At 44.9% G+C, this 26,539-nt stretch overlaps 2 long non-coding RNA genes across 3 annotated transcripts in view; one reads left to right on the top strand and one right to left on the bottom strand.

Annotated features, from left to right (window-relative positions):
- LOC145717681 (uncharacterized) overlaps positions 1 to 26,539 on the top strand; it is a 281,227-nt gene that overhangs the window by 145,229 nt on the left and 109,459 nt on the right. The gene's annotated exons all lie outside the window — the stretch shown is intronic.
- Positions 17,470 to 25,370, bottom strand: LOC115936673 (uncharacterized). Of its 2 annotated transcripts, none has more exons than XR_014141080.1 (3): positions 25,184 to 25,370; positions 21,449 to 21,507; positions 17,470 to 18,367 (listed from the first exon to the last, which is right to left on the bottom strand). It is a non-coding gene; the product is annotated as an uncharacterized LOC115936673 (long non-coding RNA). The 2 variants fall into 2 exon arrangements; XR_014141079.1 differs by having other exon boundaries at positions 25,189 to 25,370.

Genomic DNA, 26,539 nt, shown 5'->3' with positions numbered 1-26,539 from the left:
AGAACCCAGGGCATGCAGATCCAAAAGGGCCTGGTTCAGGCTCTTCTCCAGGACCACAGTGCCCCATTTCATTGGAACTCAGCTACGCCCTGTGTTTACATACTGCTGATCCAACCAGGGCAGGATGGAGTGGTTGCCCAGAGACTGCACAGCTTACAAAGAGTAAAAGATGTACTATCTGGCCATTTATAGTAAAAAATAAATGGCCATTTCTGATGCGGATTCACATTTTGTCATGTACATGGAAAGCTATAAAACTTCAGATATATAACACAGAAAAATCCACTTTAGAGTAAATATTAAGCGAGGATGACACAAAATTGGTCTCAGCTGGAAGAGGAAACCTGCATTCATTCAGAGCCACAAGGTGTTGTATTGAAAAAAGGGAGACTAGAGAGAGGAGGGCTTATATTGCAATTTGGTTGAAACTACAATTTTTTTTTTTAAGATTTTATTTATTTGACAGAGAGAGACACAGCGAGAGAGGGAACACAAGCAGGAGGAGTGGGAGAGGGAGAAGCAGGCTCCCCGCCGAGCAGAGAGCCCGATGCGGGGCTCCATCCCAGGATCCCGGGATCATGACCTGAGCCGAAGGCAGACGCTTAACGACTGAGCCACCCAGGCGCCCCGAAACTACAATCTTTTATGTTAAAATATTTTCCTTGATGACATCGACATTGAAGTTACAAATTAGAAACCCATTAATTTCACTTGCCGGGCACTCATAAGTGAAGGGAACACTATCCCCCTGGGTGGCTGCTTTGTTAGGCTCCAGGAGAAGGCTGGGTCCTAAGTACGGGGGGGGGGGGGAGCGCTACCATCGCAGATTTCAGACAGTTCTGGCAAATGGCATTAACGGTCTTCCCGTTAATTCATTATTTCACCCCACCGTAGGAATTACTGAGGTTGTGCTAAAGGAAATTGCCCATGAGTTCCCCAAACAGGTCATGCAGATTATGGATCCACAACTTACATAAATGGAGATCCCTAGGGATTTTTTTTCTTTAGGTTGATCTTACAAAGAAGAATCAGGGGCGCCTGGGTGGCGCTGTTGGTTAAGTATCTGACTCTTGGTTTTGGCTCAGGTCGTGATCTCAGGGTTCTGAGACTGAGCCCCGCAGCAGGCTCCACACTGCATGGAGCCTGCTTATCCTTCTCCCTCCCCCTCGGCACCTCCCCTCCCCCACTGGCGCGCGCGGGCACTCTCTCTCTCTCTCAAATAAATAAAATCTTAAAAAAAGGTGTACAAAATTAGTTCACATAAACCTTGACTTTTAAGCCTTGAGAATTTGAAATCTGAAATCCCAAATTTTAAATGTGCCCACTAGAAACACATCTCATACTGGATATTCCTCATCATTATAAATATATCCCCATCCCAGAAATTTTCTATTTTCTCCAATTGCATTTTGCCCCTCTCATCTGTATGAACTACTATTTCATTTATTTCAGTAAGAATCATAATCATAATACAGGCATCTTTATTGTCCCCAAATACTAAAATTTAGATCAGTGGAAACTATTAATATACAGAGATATTTTCAAAAACCAAGACTTATAAATAGTTCTACGATGATGTAAAAACATACTCAGAATTGGAAAGACGTCTTGAACATTTCCTATGACGATGAATACTTCCCACTCTATCAATTTTTAATTAGCGTATGGTTACCTGATTTATACCAAATAAATGTTTTAAAACCATTATCTGTTGTTACCTTCTTATCTCCTTTTTATTGTTTCTCTCAATTGTTAAACCTCTTCCAGACATCTGTTTAAATTAAATTCTAGGCCCAATAACTAGATTCAAACTCAGTCTCAACAGTTCGCTAGATGTTTTATACAATATTCTCATAAAATCGGAATGATGAGATCTCATGGATTAATTTGTGGTTTTATACATTGGTGTAATAACAATTTATAATATAAATATTTATAAAATAAACAGTTAAATGATATCTAATGTATGTGTTAAATTATTGTTATTATTTTAGACCTTTTGTTTGTGGAAACATTTTTTTGTAGCGGCCGAAACCCAGGAACAAGCCATAAACTTCTTGATTTTAGAATTATCCAAGGAGTGTTTTCTTAATGTTCTAGCTCCTTGCCATTCAAGGGGTGATCCATGGACCCATAACTTTGGCATTGCTGGGCCTTGTTAAAATGTGGAATCTCAGGGCCCACCCCAGACTTCCTGAAACAGAGTCTGTAATAAGACCTCACTAGAATCTTGTGCATATTAAAATATGAAATGTGCATTTTCAACCAGCCCTGACTTCTCCCATATGAGAAATGTAGATCATCTTGTCTGTATGCATGAGTTTCACTCAGTACGGTACATACGTATGTGTGTGTTGCTTCTTACACCTGCCACCTACCCATCTAGAGTGATGTGCCTCTTTGGTCTCTCCTTGCCCTCTGTGTAGGCGGCTGGCTTCAGAGTTCACCTGGGAAGCTCCCCAGTTGGCAAACCAACACCTGATGTGTCCTCTCTCTTTCCATTGGCGCCTATACATCCACCCTGGGAATCAGGGCTGTGAGAAAGATGGAATGATCTAAAGTGTGTAAAACACTCAGTTCAGCTCCCAACATGGACCAAGCGTTAGCAGCAAGAAGGATGGGTTAATGTCCTTAAATGAATACAGTGTTCAGGCATACTCTGGGAAAGAAATCAAATGTCACATGTATGTTTTAAATAATTATTCACGTGTAGAAATAAAAATTTTTTAAATACAGAAAGGGGGACAAAGGTCTTCTTTCAAATGTATTCATCCCCAGGTTGGTCCAACTGACCAGCTGGGTCATAGAAGAAAAGAATATCAAATGCTGGAAATTACACTGCAAAATCAAAATGCATACCAGGTGGATCTTTTTTTTTTTATTTTTTATTTTTTTTAAAGATTTTTATTTATTTATTTGACAGAGAGAGACACAGTGAGAGAGGGAACACAAGCAGGGGGAGTGGGAGAGGGAGAAGCGGGCTTCCCGCGGAGCAGGGAGCCCGACGCGGGGCTTGATCCCAGGACCCTGGGATCACAACCTGAGCCGAAGGCAGACGCTTAACAACTGAGCCACCCAGGTGCCCCTACTAGGTGGATCTTTAAGTCAAGATTTGCCAGTGGGTTTTTCGTAGTTCTTGTCTCTAGATCACCTGCCTCAAAAACACTCGGGACACTAACACAGATCACAGGTTCCTGGATCAACGTAATGAGAATTTCTTTTGTGGAACCTGAATTTCCCATTTATCAAAGCACTGCTGGTGATTGTAGGACTCACGTTTCCAACTGCTCTTGGCTTTCTCCAACATGCTGAGCAAGCTCAGGGACAGAGGAGCCTGGGGACTCACTGAGACTTGGAAGCTAATGGCTGTATCATATTGTTATTCTGCAGTCCCTGATGGGGGCTCTGGAGGTGTTATTTCTGTTTCAAAGGAATCCTCATTAAAGCAACCTGGGGAGCCCCAAGTTGAAGAACCCGCATGGGTAAAGAGTCTCTTGATTTCCCTCCATCTTTTCCTGGGTTTGGGGTCCCCGACCAGGAGGCAGCCTGGACAGTCCTATCACACTGCCTGTTAGGAATATGGCCCTGGCAAGACAGAGAAGCTCTCCTGAGACAGAATCTCACAGGGAGAAAGGGGACATCTGGTTTGCTCCCGGCCCCCCCGGGAAATCCCACGCTGAAGAGAATGTGAAAGTTGAAATGACATGGTGTCACTTATGCCCAGTGGTTTTCAAGTGGAGCCAGGAGGTCATTCAGGAGGCGGGCCTTATGCCTGTCCTCACCCGGTGGAACCATGAACTTTGAATGGGCCAACCCACAAATATCTCAAGGACTATGCACGAACACACCTGCAAGTTCTTACAGTAATGGACTTTAGCAACCAGTTATGGTAAGCCAAGATTCGTTTTCTGCCATTGACACCAATCAAAATTCTTCGTAAGCAACGTATTCAAGCATTCACTTTTGTCCTTAAAAACCCCTGACTTCTGCTCCCTAGTGAGACACTCTTTGGGTTGCCACCCACATCTCTGTACCCTGCATTGCAATTCTTTGATCCCAAATAAATGCTTTTGCTTCGATATTGTCTCCTGACAATTTTAGGTTGACAAGTGTCATTTGCTCTTTTTGATTCAGGACAGAGTGTTCCCCAAAACAGTTTCATGTAGTGTTCTCTCTGTGCTCTACCTCCAGCTTCCTAACCTTTGCTGTGCATTACAAATAACCACAAAAGGGGGCGCCTGGGTGGCTCAGTCGGTCAAGCATCAAGCATCGGACTCTTGATTTCAGCTCAGGTCATGTTCTCAGGGTTGTGGGATCAAGCCCCGCTTAGGGCTCCACGTTCAGTGGGGAATCTGCTTGGAATTCTCTCTCCCTCTCCCTCTCCCCCTCCCCCTGCTCACTCTCTGTTCTCTCTCTCTCTCCCTAAAATAAAATCTTTAAAAAACAAACAAAAACCCCCAAACCACCACAGAGGGTTTGACACTCAACTTCCACACAGGTAAGGAAACAGTTTCCACCTCCTGTGTCCCCTTTACTGTCACACGGAGTCCTTCTGAACTTTTGCACCCACCCCCAACCCCACCGCACCAACAAGCAAGCCTCCAACCAGCTGGGTGTCCAAGAATTCAACTCAATTCTGCCACCGTCTACCCCAAGACACATCAGGTCCCACGGGTGAGGGCTCAAGTCCCCACGAGAACCACCCCCCCACACACACACATTTTGGGCTTCTGAGCGACCAGCTATAGATCAGAGGTTCCAACAACCCCCTCTTTGAGTTTGATTAATTTGCTAGAGCAGCTCACAGAACTCAGGGAAACACTCACGTTTATCAGTCTATTAAAGGACTGAGGTGTGTCACTCTCCTGGTGTGGATGTGTTCGTCAGCCTGGAAGCTCTCCAAATGCCCTGCTACTGGGATCTTATGGAGGCTTCCTCTCGTGGGCATAATTGACCATTGGCTCCATTTCCAGCCCCTCCCCTCTCTAGAGAAGGGGGATGGAGGTGGGTCTGCGAGTTCCCAAGCTTCTGATCATGGCTTGGTCTTTCTGATGACCAGCCCCACCCAGGAGCCCATCCAGAGTTGTCTCATTAGCACAAGAGATGCTCCCAGGCCCTTATCACTTAAGAAATTGCAGGGATTTTAGGAGCTCTGTATCAGGAACCAGGGGCAGAGACCTATATTTATATTTTTTCTATTATCTCATGCCACGTTTCAAACCAAACCCAACAAATGAATATCCCTGGGGGGTAGGAACCACTCATTATGGTATTTAAAGCTCACCAGGTGATTCTGATGTGCAGACTGAGAACCAGTCTCTTTTCGCACTTATCACACTTCAACCTGCATATGAAACACCTGGAATTATTATTAAGAACCCCCAGATACTGGTCCAGTAGGGCTGGCTTGTGCCTGAGAGTCTGTATTTCTTAAAAGTTACAGATCCGGGCACCTGGGTGGCTCAGTTGGTTAAGCGACTGCCTTCGGCTCAGGTCATGATCCCGGAGTCCTGGGATTGAGTCCCGCATCGGGCTCCCTGCTCGGCAGGGAGCCTGCTTCTCCCTCTGACCCTACCCCCTCTCATGTGCTCTCTCTCATTCTCTCTCTCTCAAATAAATAAATAAAATCTTTAAAAAAAAGTTACAGATCCTTGGATTAGACTGTATGAACCTCCTCTTTACTCAGGTAAAACTGGATGAAGAAAAAATAAATGGACCCGAGGTAATAAGGAGGAATAAAAAAAGCCGTAATACATGTTCTGTTTCAGAGAATTTTATTAATCCTGAAAGAAAGTAATCAACCATAACACTGCAACGGTTTTTTTTTTTTTAAAGATTTTATTTAATTATATGACAGAGACAGCGAGAACAGGAACACAAGCAGGGGGAGTGGCAGAGGGAGAAGCAGGCTTCCCGCCGAGCGGGGAGCCCGATGCGGGGCTCGATCCCAGGACCCTGGGATCCTGACCTGAGCCGAAGGCAGACGCCTAACGACTGAGCCACCCAGGCGCCCTGCAACGGTTTTTTAATAACAAAATGTAAAGGTTAAAAGAACATCCCCCATTCCCCAAGGCAAAGAGAATTCCCACTGAAACACTCCCTCAAAGTGGAAAATTCTACACCCAGGAGGGGGCACTGTTCCAGGGGTGCAGAGCTTCTCCACAATCATCTCCCAGTTACCCAAGTTTTCGTCGTCTGCCCACCCGCACAGACGAATTTCATAGCTTTCTATTATTAGGGTATAACACGGCTTCCCCATGTTGACTCAGTTTCTTAAACAATACCTGATTTACAAAGGACAACAAGTGACAACTTCATAAGCTCCATTTTTTTTTTAAGATTTTTTTTTTATTTATTTATTTGAGAGAGAGAGAATGAGAGACAGAGAGCACATGAGAGGGAGGAGGGTCAGAGGGAGAAGCAGACTCCCCGCCGAGCAGGGAGCCCGATGCGGGACTCGATCCCGGGACTCCAGGATCATGACCTGAGCCGAAGGCAGTCGCTTAACCAACTGAGCCACCCAGGCGCCCTAAGCTCCATTTTAAATACAACTTAAAGGCACAAAATTTAAAGGCGGTGTCTGCCTGGTGACCCCCAGTGTCACCTCCACAGGTGCCTGACTCACAGGACACAGAAAAGAGGTGCTCCTGCCTCTTTTCCTGTCTTTTAGCCACTTCCAGTGAAGGGACACCGGATGCCCAGTCTTCTCTCCACGGGGCCACCCTCAGGCATTCTCCTCAGTGGGGGAAGAGAAGATCCTCTCACTGGGACCCTGGGACCCTGTCTTTCTGACGCCTCTAAGATGTGAGGGCTCTGACCAGCAGGTGTAGACTTCTCTGGAGGGAGACAGGAGCAGTTGAAAACCTGGAGCTCCGCCATCCCGTGCCCCATCTCATGTCCCATCCTTGCCCCCACTGGCCTGGAACATGCCTGGGTGGTGGAGGTTAGGGCCGGCACAAGCCTGGACAGGGCTCAGACCAGGTGAGTTGGGTGGGGCTTGGGGGTCAAAGCTGGGCATCTGGGCTGGTGTCTTCCCGGTCACTTGGGGTATCTGTTTGGATCCAAGAGAAGTGTACTGCGGAGAAGCTGAAGAGCCCGGACAGCCCCCAGACCAGGTCACCGGGAACTCAGCTTGGGGGTTTAGAAGAGGCCGAATCTTGCTTTCTTTGGAGGGTTCTGGCAAGTCTGGAGAGCGACCTGAGGAGACGTCTTACCCGGCGCCTGGATGCCGAGTTTGGCGTTCTGGCCACATCTTCCCACGATAGGCTGCGGGTGGGGCCTCGAGGCCACGGGAGGATGCTTGGCTTCTGTCTGGGCCAGTGTCTTCCTGGCAGGCTGGGGAACATCAGGGGAGACAACGTCAGGCCTGCTGGCTGTCAACTTGGCAATGAGAGGCGGGTCCTGGCAGGAGCTTTTTAGAGCTTGGCAGGGCAAGTCCACCCCACACCTTTGGGCTGGTTCACAAGCATGCACTTCCGGGGCTTTACTGAGAGGCAGTGTAGACCGCATGTCAGGTGTCATGACTGGTGGCTGACCTGTGGGGACGGGGCCCAGGACAGATGGCTTAGTATTTGTTTGGACGGGCAGTGGCCTGGTGGGGCGCTGTGGGAGAAGGAAACTCGTGTTAGACCCTCAGGACTCACAACTCAACCATCCGCCACACAGGACTGATGCATTCAGCCCTATCACAGTAGAAACTGGAAATCAGAAGCAACGGAGGACAAAGGTAAAACAGCAGACTCAGATAATAAATAGGGGGAAGTAAGTAATACTCAGGATTTTCTCTACATCAGAAGGAAAAAAAGGAGCAACCCAATTTAAGCAGACAGCACATACAAAACTAAACATCACAGCAAAAGATCTGCAAACAGCCATCACACATTTGCAGAGATACGCTCCTCAGAGGTGGGGGGGGACAATTACAATACCCGTCTAGTTTTTGTTGCCTATCAGATATGACAATTAAAACTTTCCTTATGCCGTTTGTTGTTAAGATCCAGGGAGCATACAACGCGCAGAGTGTAAATGGCAACCATCCTTTTGAAGGGTAATTTGGGAGTATTTACAGAATTTTGAAAGATGCCTCATCTTGATATAGGATCACAGAAGGCATCTGATATAGAACCGTTCGCCTGGGCACAGAAACGCCTCCACAAACACTTGCCGGCCAAACTTGCACAAAATAGAAAAAATACGTGCTTCAAATAAAGAAACTGGAATAGGAAAAATACGGAGGAGTCCTAGGCGGTCCCTCCAGGCCAGCCCGGGTTTGAATGTAACCCCACACACCCAAGCGGCACAGAATGAAGCGGAACGCAGATGGAGGCCTGGAGCAGGGAAGCAGAGACTCACCCTCAGGTGGGCACCCACGTCCGTGGGCTCCTTCCCAGAGCTCTGCTGCTTCTGTGGCCGTCTGACGGGTGGTCTCAGTGGCCGAGCCTCCCTCTTCTGCTCTCCTGGCCTGCAGAGCAAATCATGTGAACTGTCCGGACGCCCCTGACCTTCCTGCCCACACAGAGACCGGGAACCAGGAACACTCCTGGGGCCCAGACCTCGCCCTTGTTTAGGGGAAAGGGGGGCTCCACTGCCCACGAATCGCTCTGACCCTGTGATTCTGCACCTCTGTCTTGGTTCCCTCCTGCTGTCCGTCCTGTGGAAGGACCCTGGGATCTGTAAGTCCTGAGGCCTCTTGGGTTCCAAGTTTTCATTCTTACTGGAGCCCAAGGGCTGGGGGGCAAGGCACCACGCCCAGCACTTCACGGGGCACCTCCTGCTGCTGGCCAGGTGCCTGAAGGCCCCACAGTTCTTGCACTTCACCTGCGGACGGAGGGAGAGAGTGCTCAGTGAGACAGCAGAAATCAGGGGTGGCTTTCAGAGGTTCATGTCAGGACAGATATTTGGAGTTGGATATTCGTTTGGGGGAGAGGACACAGACCCAGCGCCCATGTTCCTGAAACACTCATGCTCCCACTTACCCTGGTATACACCTCTTCTGGGGAGGGATTCCTTTGCCCCACTGGTCCCCTCTGTAGCTTCTTCATGTTCTGAGCAATAGGGGGTCTTGGGGGCCGCTGGTATATGCAATCCCCTGCCAGACCCTCGGGCTTCTGGTCTTTCTCCCTCAGGGACGGATTGTTGGATTCTCTACTCACAAGAAAAGGACCAAAAAGAAAAAAAAAAAAAATTACGTAGACACAGAGACAGAAGTCCCTCATACCCCTGCTTCTCTGCCTGGATTGGATGGGGGGCTCACTGATCACTAAGTACACCCACAGTGATGTGGTCTCTCATGAACTGATGTCCCATTCTGTGCCATTCTGTGACGTTTTTCCATCATTACTTACTCCCAGGATAGGACACTGCCTGAGAAAAGGCCACTTGGGCTATAAATGGTGAAATTAGATTTGCAACCTGAACGCCTGTCCAGGTCCTCCCTGAAAACATCAGTGTAACTCAGGCCGGCGACCTGGGTTTTCGTCCAGCCGCTCCCTCCAAGCTTAAAGCCTCGTCCCGTATTTATCAAAACCAATAAGCAGGGGCGCCTGGGTGGCTCAGTTGGTTAAGCGACTGCCTTCGGCTCAGGTCATGATCCTGGAGTCCCGGGATCGAGTCCCGCATTGGGCTCCCTGCTCGGCGGGGGGTCTGCTCCTCCCTCTGATCCTCTTCCCTCTCGTGCTGTCTCTCATTCTCTCTCTCTCAAATAAATAAATAAAATCTTTAAAACAAACAAAAACCAATAAGCAGGCCAACAACTAGTGATTCTTTCCCTACCGTTTTCCAGAAAACTGTTTCCACAGATCAAGATCTCGCCGAGAAAACCTGCCACTTCCTCTGACAAAGGTTTGCAGGGATTTGATGCGGTGCTAACGAACACCCGTGACACTTCATACGGGACCCCCGTCACCAGGACAACAAGCGCGTTTTGCAGCAGCGGCACAAAGCCGCACGGGGACCCGCAACCTGAGGTTGCCGTGTCAGCTCACGAGGACGGGCGAAGCTCGCAAAGAAAAGCCCGGGTGACGGAGAGGGTCACGCAGGGCAGAAGCCCCCCGGCGGGTGTGCGCCCAAGTCCGCAGCCCACACCCGCGCCCCATAGGGAGGCCCCGCCCCCAGGCCCCGCCCCCGTCCCTCCGCGACGTTCGTCCCACCTCTCCTCTTGGTCTTCGTGTCTCCGCACAGCTGTGGGAGGCCGGGCCCCTGAAGGCTGACGTGTCCTGCTGGAGACACAGCGCGCACTAGGGTCCTCTCCCGGCATCAGGGGAAACCGCAGCATTACCTCCAGGGCGGCAACGACGACCCATTTCTCTGTCATCAAGTCAAGCTGACGGAGAGGAGAGAGGATCGAGATACAGTCAGAGGTCTGCACACGGCAGGAAGCCTTAGGTCGTGGAGGATCATAAACAGACTCCCAGGGGCGCCTGGGTGGCTCAGTCGGTTAAGCGGCTGCCTTCGGCCCGGGTCACGATCCCAGGGTCCTGGGATCGAGCCCCACATCGGGCTCCGTGCTCAGCAGGGAACCTGCTTCTCCCTCTCTCTCCCTCTGCTTGTGCTCTCTCTGTCAAATAAAATCTTTTGAAAAAATAAAAATAAACAGACTCCCAATTCTTCGTGCGCTCTTGAACGCAGCGCTGATCAGAGAGCAAAGGCTCTTCATCCGGTTCAACAGTGAGTTTGCCGATGGCCTGCACGAGGGGGAGCTGTGGGTATAGGGAACGCCGGTGGTCCCCGGGTGGAAACCAAGGCCGCCACAGTCGCCTCTGCTTGCCATCTGATCACTGCACGTCCCTGTAATTGGCCAGCGCCCAAATATCCACGTTGCTAATCATGGGCTTTCACCCCGGGGCATGGTCATGGGAGGAGAAGCTGCCTCAGCACTAGACCGGGAGGCCACCTCCTTCCTCCTCATGTCGCCTGCCCAACCTCTCCCACACTTACGTCTCTCTGTGGAATCCCAAGCTGCTTTAAGAATTCTTTCCCCTGTTCCATCGAGAGCCTGGTGGGGTCCATCGGGGTTGGTCCGTCCCAGGGACTCTGTTGCCCTGTGGGGGACAGAAAATGAAACCACTGAATTCTGCACATCCCTGGACTCCCCAACGCACAAGGCGGCCTGCTCCCACCTCTCTGCCCGCCGCCGTCTCCCCTTTTACCTTTTGTTCAAACTACACCTACATAATCTTCTACTAGTAACACAGTACCAATTTGAATGAGAAATAAGGCAATGGATTTTTTAAAAATTTCTCCACTAGACTTAACATGTTTTATATATATGTGAAATGCAGATTCCATATTTAGGGACCTTATACTGTACCATAAAACACTTGGAAAAAGTGATCATGTAATTGGGTTCAAAAAGAAAATTCAATATATTAGAAAACTGGATATCTTACACTCTATAGTTCCCCTTTGTCATAATTAAACAAAAGTAAATATAACTACACTATTTAACTTCTTTATAAGATTAGGTATGGTCAAACTATTCACTACATTTCCAGAAATTCTGAAATCAAATTCCTTAAAATCAAAAATGAAATTCAAATGGAAATTATAGAGAAGGAAATAAAAGATCAAGCACTTTATGCCAAAACTTAGGAGCAGGGCAAAACCTGGTCCAGGGGGAAATTCCTTAGTCTAAATGGCCATATTATATACAAATATAAAATTTATAGGAAGTGTTCATCTTAAGATATTATAGCGGGGGGCGCCTGGGTGGCTCAGTCGCTAAGCAGCTGCCTTCGGCTCAGGTCATGATCCCAGGATCCTGGGATGGAGCCCCACATCAGGCTCCCTGCTCAGCAGGGAGTCTGCTTCTCCCTCTCCCACTCCCCCTGCTTGTGTTCCCTCTCTCGCTGTGTCTCTCTCTGTCAAATAAATAAATAAAATCTTTAAAAAAAAAATACTGTAGTGGGGGGGGAAAGAAACTGAAGCAGAAAAACAAAAGATTACAAGAGGGGGGCGCCAGGGTGGCTCAGTCGTTTAAGCGTCTGCCTTTGGCTCAGTTCATGATCCCAGCCAGGGTCCTGGGATGGAACACTGGTGGGTCGGGCTCCCTGCTCAGCAGGGAGCCTACTTATCCCTCTCCCCACACCCCACTCATGTGCTCTCTATCTCTCTCAAACAAATAAATGAAATCTTTAAAAAAAAAAAGAAGAAAAAAAAATGAAATTAGTTAATCAAAAACTAAATGGGATTAGGAGTACCTGGCTGGCTCAGTTAGTAGAGCATGCAACTCTTGATTTCGGGGTGGTGAATTCAAGCCCCACATTGGGGCAGAGTTTACATACATACATACATACAGAAATGGGACTAATGGGAAAACAGAGTATAATAGGAAAATACATTATTTCTTTGAAAACAGCAATAGAACACATTACCACAGACTGTCATAAAAGGATAGTAAAATTTATCATAATAGATTATATTAGAAGAAATGCTGTATGTAATCTTGAGGCAAACATATTTGAAAATCCAGTGTAAAGTACAATTTCCTCTTCGAATTTTTTTTTTTTTTTAAGTAAACTCTGCACCCAGTGTGGGGTTGGAACTCTCCACCTCGAGATGAAGAGCCACATCCTCCAGCGACTGAGTCAGCCAGGCGCCCCTCCTTCAAACTTTAAATGACCAAAATTGAGTAGCGCGAAGCATTTCCCAAGGACAAATTAAGGTAGGATAATTCTTGCCTCTCCGTTGGACTGGGAGCTGCTCTGTTTCATTTATGGCTTCATGATCAGGGCTCTGAATTTCAACCAGCTCCAAACAAGTTCTCATGAACACACTGGCATAAAAGATAAATTAATATAAGTCACTTACACTTTTTTAAAAGCCCTGGGTCTGGGTGATCATTCTCTGCAATGATCTAAAAGGTAACACTTGTCTAAAAATTAACATTTTTGAAATAGTTTTTGAATCAGGATCTACCCGAAGAAATTCTATTAAACAATTAATGAATCTTTAACACCTAAAATGGCCCCCTCTCCCTATTTTCTTCTATTTCTGTGAGGGGTACACAGAGGCCCCAAATAGTCGTGGAAACTAACCTGTGGTTTTGTGTCTGTTGGTGGCCACTCAGATATGTGGATCCTGGGCCAACTCCACTGGAGACAGAGGACTTTCTGGGATGACTGAGAAGGCCAGGTCTTCTGCTGGGCTTTTATACAGCTTGGAATCCCCAGGAAATCCCTTCCCACTAATGCAATCAGCCTAATCTAATCTTGTGTGAGCTCATCTTTGTGTGTGAGCTAATCTTTGCCTGCCTGCCCAGGATTGGAAAGGATATTTGCTTTATTGGAAGAAATGTTTTATTGTTTACATCCTCAGCACTTTCATTGTATCTCATGTGTATGTATCTGAAACAATACACTATAATTTGGTTTTTGCCATTCCCAGGGATTTGTAAAAGATACACATATAACTATATATTTTCTAACACTATACACAATGCTAAAAATGTTTATGCACATGTTGCTGGTGGGAGAGGTTGTGCATGCGTCGGGGCACGGGCTATGTGGGAAATCTCTGAACCTCTGCTCAATATTGTTGTGAGCCAGAAACTGCCCCAAAGAATAAAATCTATTTTTATTTATTTGTATTTATTTTAAAGATTTTGTTTATTTATTTGACAGAGAGAGACACAGTGAGAGAGGGAACCCAAGCAGGGGGAGTGGGAGAGGGAGAAGCAGGCTCCCCACTGAGCAGGGAGCCTAATGTGGGGCTCAATCCCAGGACTCCGGGATCATGACCTGAGCTGAAGGCAGAGGCTTAACGACTGAGTCACCCAGGTGCCCCTAAAATCTATTTTTAAAAAATATTTACGACTATGCCAACATACTGGCTGATTCATTCTACATCTTGCTACGGACGGGGTAACTTAGTCTCCCCAAGCCAAGGAGCTCATTGGCAACCAGGGCTTTGAAAACCGAGGTGAAGAATGGTTCTGTTTATCCACAGAATTAGAGCCCGCTTCAGCTGCTGAGAATGCCAGCAGGGCCAGGGTCACGCCAGATTCTGTCATGGCGCAGGCAGGATGCTGCTCTTCAACCCCCAGGAGACCTGGAAGCCAGGAGGCATCCCAGGCCTGGGCAGGGAGGGAGATGCTCTGCCATGGAGAAGGATCCCAGGAGGATTTCAGTATGAGGATGGAGTGGATGAAGAAGGAGATAGGTAGAGCTCAGGAGAGTTCTCAGGGAGGGTGTTCCCTGGGTGGGGTCTGCATTCAGGTGGGTTTCTCCACCCACATGCTTCCTGACTCTCTCCTAGGACTGGGGAGAGGGAATGTTTTGCACTTGGGAGTCCTTCTGCCGGTGGGTGGGGGGGTGGCATGGAGAAAGGGTATATTGATGACTGCATTTCTCAAAATTCAGGTGTGATTTCTAAGATAATCTCATCTGAAGACAAAGCTCAGAGAATTTAGGAGGAGAAAGAGAAGGGGTAGGAGGAGGGAATGACTGGCTTTTGGGTAAATGTCCCATCCTGGACATAGAATACTGTGTTCTCTCTTCCTCTACAAACACTGTGTTTTTAGGCCTTGAAAACCTTTCCTTCTCTACCTCTGATGTTCCTGCCTAATGAGTTTTTAAAACCACTTTGTTCCTTTGATTTTCATTCAAGTGAAGGTCAATTCACTCAAAAAATAAAAATAGATGATTTTTGTGGTTTTATGCATTCTAATGTGAAAAGCATTTAGAATGGTTCCCAGTAAATGGTAAATGGTAAAATTCTTTGTTTTTGCTCTTCTCAAAACCACTTTAAACCCTATTATTTCTCTAAAATTTCTTGATTACGAAATCATTCGTGAAGTCCTTCCTCAGTCTCTTAATTCCCTGTCACTCAGGGTGTGAACCATAGATTGGCAATATTGGAATAATCTGAAATCTTCTGAAAATGGAGACTCTTGGGTCCCACCCAGCATCTTCTACATACATGTCTGCCATTTAACAAAATCTCCAGGTAATTATTTTGTACATGAAAATTTAAAAAGTACATTTCCAAATCACCCTGCTCTCTCCTGAGAAATAGACAACAATTACTCTGTACGATTAAAAAAAAAAGCTCTTAGATACCCATGTAGGTGGGCAATAAATAGGTAGATAATCTGTGTTGCTTCCATGCCTGTATGTTTGTTTTTTTTTTAAAGATTTATTTATTTATTTGAGAGAGCAAGAATGAGAGAGAGTACATGAGAGGGGGGAGGGTCAGAGGGAGAAGCAGGTTCCTCGCTGAGCAGGGAGCCCAATGCGGGACTCGATCCCCGGACTCCAGGATCATGACCTGAGCTGAAGGCAGTCGCTTAACTAACTGAGCCACCCAGGCACCCGCCTGTATGTTTTTTTGATCTCCAAAAGTATCGTACTGACAGTTTAACGAATCTCATGTTACCTTCTTTCCATCAGTATCTAAGACTGAATTAAATAATGTTATTTTCCAAAAAAAGTGATTTTTTTAAATTAATCAGATCGCTTGTGTCAACTGAAATGGTTTGTACAACCCTCCCCTTTTGTCTTGGGACACATTAAGTAGTCTTCTCTTGAGTCATTGCCAAAAGTGTTTTCATTTCAGGAAATGTTGCCCTTCAGATTTTTATGTCTATATGAAATGGAAAGTGGAAATGCCTGGACTCCGTTTAACCTTAAGCTGAGGTGGAAACACTGTGTCCGGATTTCATCCTTGAGCGCTCTGCTATGCATAGATAGATCTGGAGTTTGGGACAGAAGCCTTATCTCTGTTCTCATCGACACTTCACCCTGCTCACACTGCTTCTTAGAAGGACGATTTTGTAATCTGTCCTGAGATTCCCCACCTCGGTTGTCTCCTCACTGCAGCATAATTGATTGTAAAGTGGGAAAAGGAAAATTCTGGCAGCTGAGAGGAGAGTTGTCTTACTTGACTATTCTCCATTTTACCCAAATTCTGGTTTCTTCAAGAAGCCATTCCTCTATAGGCAGCTGGGAAACAGAAGGAGGTGCTCCACCCCACACAGGATCCATCAGGCACAGAGTCCACCTTCAACTCAGCCACGGGCACGAGTCTCCTCAGAAAAAAACAGCAGTTTTCTGTCGTGAGAAGCACATACCTTTGGGTAGAGATACACTAACAGTGCAGACTGGAAACGAAAGTCTCAGGCTTGCATCACAGAGGGATGGAACCGTCATGAAGGAGTCTCAAGTATGGAGGCTGGAGCAAAAAAGAAGTGGACGCTCCCCTCACCCATCCTGGACCCACTTGACTCCTCCTCCTTCTCCAGTCTTGAAGACTCTCCACCTCCCGTCTTGTCATATCGTGCATAATATTTTATATTGACTCTATTTATTCCGCATGCAACCCCTAACATCACGGGGGTCTACCTTCACTCCATGGAAATCTTGCTTTATGATCTCGTCCTTTCCACAACCTTCAAGTTCAGAAGATTCACCGAGAGTTTTTTGACAATTCTCAGGGATCAATACTCTCATGATTTTCTCTGTTCCCACCTTACAGTTCCCCACAAAACCCATCTTTGCCTTATATCCACGCAGACATAGCCCTCAGCCCCCAGCATCGTCAACCCGAAACAATCCACGTGAAGACAAAATGAGTTAGCTAGCCACGGGGCCTTTATTAAAGACTCTGAAAGTGTGATGGTGGGCGAGGAATGCTGGCATCCCCAGCCGCAAGTTGTGTGATGAGTTCTCACAGAAGTTGTTTCATTCCCAAGGGCCTCCTCACTGCTCTGCCGTGAGAGTCCTTCGTTCTTCTCCCCCAACTACCCAGTGCCCTCACTCACGGCCCCCTCTCCTCTATACCGGACACTCTCTTGCCCCGTCATCTTGCACTGGTCTTCCGTTTTTATTTATTTATTTATTTACTTACTTAGTTATTTTTTTTTTAAGATTTTATTTATTTGTCAGAGAGAGAACAAGCAGGGGGAGAGGCAGGCAGAGGGAGAAGCAGGCTCCCCACTGAGCAAGGAGCCCGATGTGGGACTCGATCCCAGGATCCTGGGATCATGACCTGAGCCGAAGACAGGACGCTTAACTGACTGAGCCACCCAGGCGTCCCTGGTCTTCCATTTTTAGAGAACAATATTCTCCCAAGGTTTTTCTGCAAACTGCTCACTAAATTCTTCCTGACTTAAGGAATGAGTGTGTTTTTTGCATTATTCAAACACTTAAGACAGCGATTTTTTTTTTTAAAGATTTTATTTATTTGAGAGAGAGGATGAGATAGAGCGAGCATGAGAGGGGGGAGGGTCAGAGGGAGAAGCAGACTCCCTGCTCAGCAGGGAGCCTGATGTGGGACTCGATCCCGGGACTCCAGGATCATGACCCGAGCCGAAGGCAGTCGCTTAACCAACTGAGCCACCCAGGCGCCCGACAGCGATTTTTATAAGTTACTATATATATATATATATATATATATATATATACACACATACATATATATACATATCTATATATTTCAATATATACATCTACATATATATATTTTTTGCTCATATATATAACTTCTTACCACCTCTGGTAAGTATCAAGAATGTGAAGGGTCTTCGATTTTACCCTGCATGCAGACTAACAGCTTAAGACCCCACTGAGTCATGGTGCTACCAGGAAGACTCTGACTCTCCTGGGTGAGAAACAAGGACTTTATTACTCACAGCACAGCAGGAAACACGAACGTCATTTTCCCAGGAGTTCCTCTGTCCCTCAGGGCCCATGGGCCTTGCGGAAAGGCTCAGGCAGATCCTGCACAAGCAGTGTGTTTAAGTCACATCTGAAGAAACATCAATATTTGAAAGGGAGCACCTAAGGCCACCTGCATACTCTTAACTTTTTTTTTTTAAGAGCGAGAGAGAGAGGCGGGGGAGGGGCAGAGGGCGAGTGAGAGAGAGAATCTTAAGCAGGCTCCATGCCTAGACAGAGCCCAGTGCAGGGCTCGATCTCACAACCCTGAGATCACAACCTGAGTGGAAATCCCGAGTTGGATGCTTAACTGACTGAGCCACCCAGGAGCCCCATACACTTAACTTTTGAGGGAGGCTTTATATATATTTTCCTGCACAGCAAATAAATCTGCTCCTTGCCCCCAAAAGAGATACTGTATTTTCCAAGTTTATTTGCTATCTGGTCTAGAATGAAAGCCGTCATTGCCTCCTCCAAGAAGATATCCCAAGTATGAGAAACCCAGAGAGCTTTTCAACAATGCCCACTCCTCATTTCTACACTCTCTTGGCTTCCGGTTAACTTTCCCATGAGTACAACATCCCATTGGTCACTTTGACTAATCTCACTGACAGGGGCTGAGATTAAATCCATTCCATGTTTCTCATGCAGTCTTTAAAGCATGATCCATCCACTGATGTCCCTCAGGATTCTGGACACCTTCAGCCTTACAAATTCTGTAAAAAAAAAATCAGGGTTTAACTTTGAAGGCCAGATAACTATCCTAAATTTTACATTTTGACATTTAAAATTAAATCCACATACAGCGTGATATATTAGTGATTGCATCTACTCCGCGTATGCTAGAAAGGAGGACATCCAGGACACATGCAACATCAGATCGCCAACACTCCCACTTTTCCACTTTGTGCCTTAACCTAGAGTAGCAATACTCACATCACTTTTTATTCATTGCACATCATGATATCCTTGTGGGTGGTTGCAAAGTGGGAAGTATAAAAGGTGGATTCATAAAGGGGCATGAATTACTACCATTCTTCCACATGTGAATATGATGGCTAGATACACAGGCTGTGTGAATGTCATTTTTGAGTGTTGATGGGACTGTGCGAGTCTGTGTGAGTGTGTGTCATAGTAAGTGTGTATGATTCTAGCAGAGAGTTTGTACGTGTGGCTGGGCGTGAGTTTGTGATAGAATATGTATGTATATGAGTATGTGACAAATGTGTACATTTGATTTATATGGCATTGTGTGCATGTGTTTGTATTGTGTGCTTTTGTGTGTGTGCTCACAGGCATGTGTGGTAGAGGTTGCCCACTCCTCTGCACTGTTATGGCTCTCATCCCAGGCTGGGAAATTGAGAGGCATTGGATAGTGGACCTGGATAAAATGTAGATTTGTTTGTAGGAAAAACCAAAGGGTTCATTTGAAGTCCTATTTTATATTTCTTCATGTATTACAAAAGCAACCAGTGCTCATTCCTGAAAATTCATCAAAAAGTAAGTGTGGAAGACTGTGGTGATCATCCAGTGCACTTGAACTGTGTACTCAGCATTTGCTTATTTCATAGAAAAGGAGCCATCTGGTGCTTAATCTAGACTTCCACATTAATTGGTGTTGAGTGCTTGTCTTTGGGTTCCACCTTTCACTTTGAAAATCCTCAGGTACCAACTTTTCGCTTATAACGTAATGACAGTTCACTTCAGTGGTCTGACGATTTAGGAAGAAATCACTTTTGGGTGGAAGAACTTGTTAGCAAAGCAGATCCAGGGAGACACACCTACTCACTGCCAGTCCCTCGGAGCCATCAGACCTCTGAAATTTTCCGCTCCCCTCCACGTGAGAGCTGTCTGCCTTCAGAAATAGAAAACAGTCTCTACCAGTCATTTCAACCGTCCCTTTGTAGCGATCAACTAGAGACTTATAACTGGTTTTGGTAATTACCAGCTTCAAAAAAAAAGTTCTTCGTAAATGTTCTCAGGTCCCCAGCCAGCACTATCATTGCCTGGAAAGGTGAAATGATAATTGTTCTTCTGAGGGACGGTGAGGTCACAATCACTGCTCCATATCACAGGGTCCAGGGCTGCCTCCCCCCACAGGCACTAGCTCTTGTGACCATGTACTGTGAGCTCTATTTGATGATCCCAGTTGGTGGGTGGTGAGCATCTCTGCCTTAATCAGTGGATGTTTCCCAACTGCCTGTCCCTTTGTTCTCATGAACTGTGACTCCAGAGCATCCAGGTTCTACCTAGCCCGGATGAGGAACACATCACCCACTAAACTCATGACAAATATGTAAATTGTATGTTTTGGCACAGGGTATGGTTATTTATTCATTCAGCCCCCAAATTGCAAGCATAATTATGTAACAATCACACCACAAGAGAGAGGTCAGCAAGCCAGAATGAGCTTCTTACTCATAAGAAACAATAAATAGTAAATGTAAATGAAACATTATGGGATTGTTACGAAAATACTTATATAATTGAAATTTTATTCACACTTCTAGTGAAGTAATTTGGAATCTGTGCAATTAAAAAATTGTCCCTGAAACAATCCAGAGATTGTGAGGAGATCTTTGAGTGTGTAACTTTTAATGTGACAAATTAAATATATCCAGAAATTGACTAAGCTTCGAATTTTTGGAAAAGATTCAAGAGAAGTTAACATGTGAGATGGCCATTCAAGAAAGTGAAGAAGAAAATGTTCTTGGGGTGCTTGGGTGGCTCAGTTGGTTAAGCATCTGCCTTCAGCTCAGGTCATGATCCTGGGGTCCTGGGATCGAGCCCCACATTGGGCTCCTTGCTGAGTGGGCAGCCTGCTTCTCCCTCTCCCTCTGCTGTTCCCCCTGCTTGTGCTCTCTCGCACTTTCTGTCAAATAAATACAGATAACACTGTACCACTTTACAGATAGTGAAGGTGCCTCAGGACAGAATATTTACAATTCCTCCCTCCCATTCCTTACAACATTGCTGTCATTTATTTTGCTTATCCATAAGCTGTAATCACCCAGTACCTTGTTGCTATATTGAGTTTGAACAGTTATCTATTACATCAGTTAAGAATAAGAAAAAAATAAAAATAAAAATAAATAAAATCTTTTTAAAAAGAAAAGAACATGTTCTCAAGTAGCATGGGGTGAAGGTGGAGTGCAAATTCAGGTTCAGTTAGGAACATTTTGTAGGTCACAACCTTAGAGAGATAGTAGTTTTAAAAATATGATTACATGGAGGGATATTAGATATTTAAAACATTTTAATGTAGAAATAGACAAAGGACCTGGGTTAGGACAAAGGAGAGCACAAAAACTTATTTTCACTGATTAAAAAAAATGAGATGAGTGGTGACAATTAAAAAAAAAAAACGCATCAGGCAACCAACTATGGGAGAAGATATTTGCAAATGATATACCTAATAAGGAGTTAATACCCAAAATATATAAGAACTCACACAACTCAACCAAAAAAAAAAAATTGATTTAAAAATGCACAGAGGGGGGCGCCTGGGTGGCTCAGTCATTAAGCATCTGACTTCGGCTCAGGTCATGATCCCAGGGGCCTGGGATCGAGCCCCGCATCGGGCTCCCTGCTCGGCGGGGGGGCCTGCTTCTCCCTCTCCCACTCCCCCTGCTTGTGTTCCCTCTCTTGCTGTCTCTCTCTCTGTCAAATAAATAAATAAAATCTTTAAAAATAAATAAATAAAAATAAAAATGCACAGAGGACCTGAATAGACATTTTTCTAAAAATGACATACAGATGGCCAACAGACACATGAAAAGATGTTCATCATCACTTACCATCAGGGAAATGCAAATCAAAACCACAATGAGATATCGCCTCACACCATTCAGAATGGCTAGTATCAAAAATATAAGAAAGAACAAGTGTTGGCAAGGAGGTAGAGAAAAGGGAACCCTTGTGCACCATTGGTAGAAATGTCAATTGGTGCAGCCACTCTGGAAAACAGTATGGAGATTCCTCAAAATATTAAAAATAGAAACACGATACAACCCAGCAATTCTACTTTTGAGTATTTACCCAAGGAAAATGAAGACACTAATTTAAAAAGATACACCCATGCCTATGTCCACTGATAGGCAAATAGATAAAGATGTGATAATACAGCGGTGCCTGGATGGCTCAGTTGTTAAGCGTCTGCCTTCGGCTCAGGTCATGATCCCAGGGTCCTGGGATAGAGCCCTGCATCGGGCTCCTTGCTCTGCAGGAAGCCCGCTTCTCCCTCTCCTCCCTGCTTGCACTCTCACTGTCCCTCCTTCTCTCTCAAATAAATAAAATCTTTAAAAAAAAAGATGTGATCTACATACATGATGGAATATTACTCAACCATAACAAAGAATAAAATCATGTCATTTGTGACAACACGAATAGACCTAGAGGGCATTATGCTATGTGAAATAAGTCAGAGAGAGAAAGACAAATACCATATGATTTCACTTATTTGCAGAATCTAAAAAACAAAACCAATGAACAAACAACAACAAAAAAGAAACAGACTCACAAATATAGAGAATGAACTAGTGGTTGCCAGTGGGGGTGAGGGTAAAGGGATAGGTGAAACAGATGAAGGGGACTAAGAGGTACACACTTCCAGTTATAAAATAAGTCACAAGGATGAAAAGTATGGCATAGGGAATATAGTCAATAACATTGTTAATAACTTTGTGTGGTGACAGATGGTAACTATACCTATCATGGTGAGCATATCCTAATGTACATAGTTGTCAAATCACTATGTTTTACACCTGAAACTAATATAATATTATGTGTCAACTCTACTTCAATAAAAAAATTTTTAGAAATTTTAAGAACACATGCGATCTGGGATAAAATCGCATGAATTTTTGGAAGGTAGATTTTTCTTTAAAGTGTGAAGGTACCAGTTGGCCACATTGGAATGAAGGAGATTTGGGGGGAGCACTCTCAAGTCTCTAAAGTGAGGAAGTAAGTGGAGCCTTCTACTTCATTGAAATTCACTTCAGTGGATAAAGAAAATGTGGTATATATACACAATGGAATATTATCCAGCCATACAAAATAAGGAAATCCTGCCATTTGCAACAACATGGATGAATCTTCAGGACATTCTACTAAGTGAGACAAGTCAGAGAGAGAAAGACAAATAAATACATGATATGTATATATGATATTGCTTACATGTGGAATCTAAATAAAACCAAACTCCCAGAGAGTTGAATGGTCATTGTCAGGGATGGGTGGCAGGTGAAATGGGGAGATGTTTGTCAAAGGATACAACCTTCCAGTTACAAGATGAACAAGTTCTTGGGTTCTAATGTATAGCAAGTATAGTAAGTATAAGATGGATCCACATGGATGGATCTCATCCCAGATTTCTTGACAGGTGGGTGACTTGTGAGAACAGATCCAGTATAGATCTATTCTTGGATAGGTGAATGGACATCAGCCTTGTAGGATGTTGTAGAAAAGACACCGTTCAAATAAAATATGTTTTACTCTCAATGAAGAGTAAAAAGACAACTCAAAAAGAAGAAAAAAAGACATAGGACCTATGGAAACATTTCACAGTAAAAGAAATGCAAATGGGCATTTCACATATAAAGAGGTACCCATCTTCAACGGAGGTCAGAGAAAAGTAAATTAAAAAATATCATGTTTGTTGTGTGACCACCAGCTTGTTAAGTTAAAAGGTTGCTGGGGCACCTGGGGGGCTCTGTTGGTTAAGTGTCTGACTCTTGATTTTGGCTGAGGTCTTGATCTCAGGGTCATGAGGTCTAGCCCCACATTGGGCTCCATGCTGGGTATGGAGCCTACTTATAGATAGATAGATAGATAGATAGATAGATAGATAGATAGATAGATAGATAGATAAAAGTTTGCTGATATGGTCTTTCTGAGATTGGTAGAAACACACCACTTCATACATGAATGTAGGGAATATCAATGATCAGTGATTTTGAGAGACAATTAGGGATTCTTTATCAAGAGTTGAAAGATACATATTCTTGCATATGATTCTACCCACTGGAAGACATTTGAACATGTACTCAGAAATGCCCCCACAGCTGTTACTGGTGGGCATGCAAATAATAGCACAAAAACAAAGAAAAATACATATAAATCAGGGATCCCTTTGATTATCCTAGACTTTGAAGATAATCCCCTTACACGGGTGCCTGGGTGGCTCAGTCTGTTAAGTGTCTGCCCTCGGCTCAGGTCATGATCATGGAGTCCTGGGATCGAGTCCTGCACTGGGCTCCCTGCTCAGAGGAGAGCCTGCTTCTCCCTCTACCCCTTGCCCCGCTTGTGCTCTCTCTCTCAAATAAATAAATAAAATCTTAAAAAAGAAAGATAATCCCCTTACATTAGGGACATAGAAGTAAAGCAAATCAGGAGGCCTGTGAAGGGCAACAGAACAGGGCAAAAGAAGGGGAAACACCCTCAGAGTCACAAGGTTCTGTCATTTCCTTCCTTGTTGCCTCTCTGGAAGTCTCCTGGGAATCTTCTGGGGTCAAATCATCCTCTTCACCTCTTCTTGCTTACAGAAGAAACCATGTTAAGTGTCTGGACCTGCCCCAGCTTCCTGTCCCTATCTGGGCACTGGGAAGTAAGGGCACAGTCCTTACTCATTTTATGGGGTGAGAGAGGCATTGAAGGTTCTATGAACTTTGTCAAGGATTCTTCTTCCCTCATGTCAGATCCAGCCCCCAACTCCAGGCAGCTCCCCATGGTTTCTTGAGGTACAATGAAGAGATGATGTACTTCCATTTAGACTCTTTTGCTATTCTGCCCAATGTATGCAGTTTCAAGATTTCCCTATACATCTCCTCCCAGATGACCCTCCAGGACTACAGTGAATGAATGTTTGTCTCTCCCAAGCATTTAAGAAATTTTAACATACATATATTTTTTTAATTTTATAATTTTATTTTATATTTTTATATGTTATATATAATATAAAATTTAAAATATATAATACACAATATATAAAGTTTCAAACATGTTAAATATATATAACATATAAAATATATACTATAAAATTTAAAATGTTATATATTTTATATATTTTTATAACATATATTTACATATACAATATCTAAATTTTTATATATTATATTGTATATTATATATACTATTATTATATATCATTTTATGCTCCTGAGTGAGGAACCCTGAAAGATATTGAGCTCTTTGTATGTTTCTGTTGCATTTCTCTGTCTGAGCTTGGAGATGGCTGTGCATGCAGGATAAAGAAAAAGTGTCCTTGGATTCCAGTTCTTTTTTTTTTTTTTAAGATTTTATTTATTTATTTGACAGAGAGAGGTAGAGGCACAGCGAGAGAGGGAACACAAGCAGGGGGAGTAGGAAAGAGAGAAGCAGGCTTCCCACCGAGCAGGGAGCCCGATGCGGGGCTCGATCCCAGGACCCTGGGATCATGACCGGAGCTGAAGGCAGTCGCTTAACCAACTGAGCCACCCAGGTGCCCCCCTTGGATTCCAGTTCTAAGGATGGTTTCCAGTACCCAGATTCCTCACCTCACCTGATCCTGCTGTCGGTCTTGCTAAAAGGCCTGTGGTCTGGAGTTGCTGAGGCTTCCTTAGTTCCAGATTCTCTTCCTCATTTGAGCCCGAGGGCTGGGAAACAAATGCCCCACGCCCCACACATCACGGGACACCTCCTGGTCCTCTCCGTGTGTCCAAAGGCCTGACAACAGTTCTTGCACATTATCTGTGGGCCGAAGAGAAGGGTGGTCAGTGAGTCAGCATCAATCACGGGCAGCTTTCAAAGGTTATCATCAAGACATATTTTTTGATTTGGGAATTGGTTTTTCTGGAGGGGACACAGACACGTGGCTTGTGAAATTCATGATGCAATCAACAGTCATATCCACAACCCATTTTATATAGGGACACAAGGGAGGCACCTGGGTGACTCAGTCAGTTAAGCGTCTGCCTTCGGCTCAGGCCATGATCCCAGGGGTCCTGGGATGGAGCCCCACGTCAGGCTCCTTGGGAGCCTGCTTCTTTCTCTCCCTCTGCCTGCCACTCCCCCTGCTTGTGCTCTCTCTCAAATAAAAAATCTTAAATAGGGACACACGGAGAAAAGATCAAAAGGTCTCAAGATGATGATAATGATTCAGTTGTCCTTATCAGCTCAGATCGTGGATGCTGAGCAAATTCCACGGGGCACAATGTAGCTTCCAGGATCACTGAGGAAGGATGAGGATGAAGGGGAGCCTCAGTTGGTTTTTATGTTGCCGAAGGAGGCCCCTCTCAAGCGCTGGCACTAACCTAATCAGCTCGACACAAGCAACTTTGATCTAATCATCCCCCAAGATATAAAGGGATTATTTACTTCCTGTTTACTTTTCCTCCGCATTTTTATTTTACCACGCCTGTATGTATCTGATATCATCAACCATAATTTGATAAGTCTAATTTCCAAGCATTTAAGAAATTTTAACATATACGCACATACTTTTTTTTTTAATTTTTTTTTTTTTAGATTTTATTTATTTGAGAGAGACAGAGATAGTGAGATAGAGAGCACAAGTGGGGAGGAGAGGGAGAAGCAGGCTCCCCACAAAGCAGGGAGCCCGATGCGGGACTCGATCCCAGGACCCTGGGATCATGACCTGAGCCGAAGGCAGACGCTTAACGACTGAGCCACCCAGGCGCCCTTAACATATACGCACATACTTTTAAAGCTAGATATTACTTCCTGCAAGTGCAAGATAGGTACACACGTCAACAGACTGTTTAATTCTGTATCATGACTTTTCTCTCAATTGTTTCTGGAAAATCCCCTTTTTACACATATACCTCTAGTTCACCCCATTTCACCACCGTTGGTCATTTATTTGTGTCGACGAACTGGACTTTTTGGTTTTA

The sequence above is a fragment of the Leptonychotes weddellii genome, chromosome 16, assembly GCF_054177405.1.
Source record: "Leptonychotes weddellii isolate Sample4059 chromosome 16, ASM5417740v2, whole genome shotgun sequence".
NCBI lineage: Eukaryota > Metazoa > Chordata > Mammalia > Carnivora > Phocidae > Leptonychotes > Leptonychotes weddellii.
This window is presented reverse-complemented; position numbering and strand designations above follow the sequence as displayed.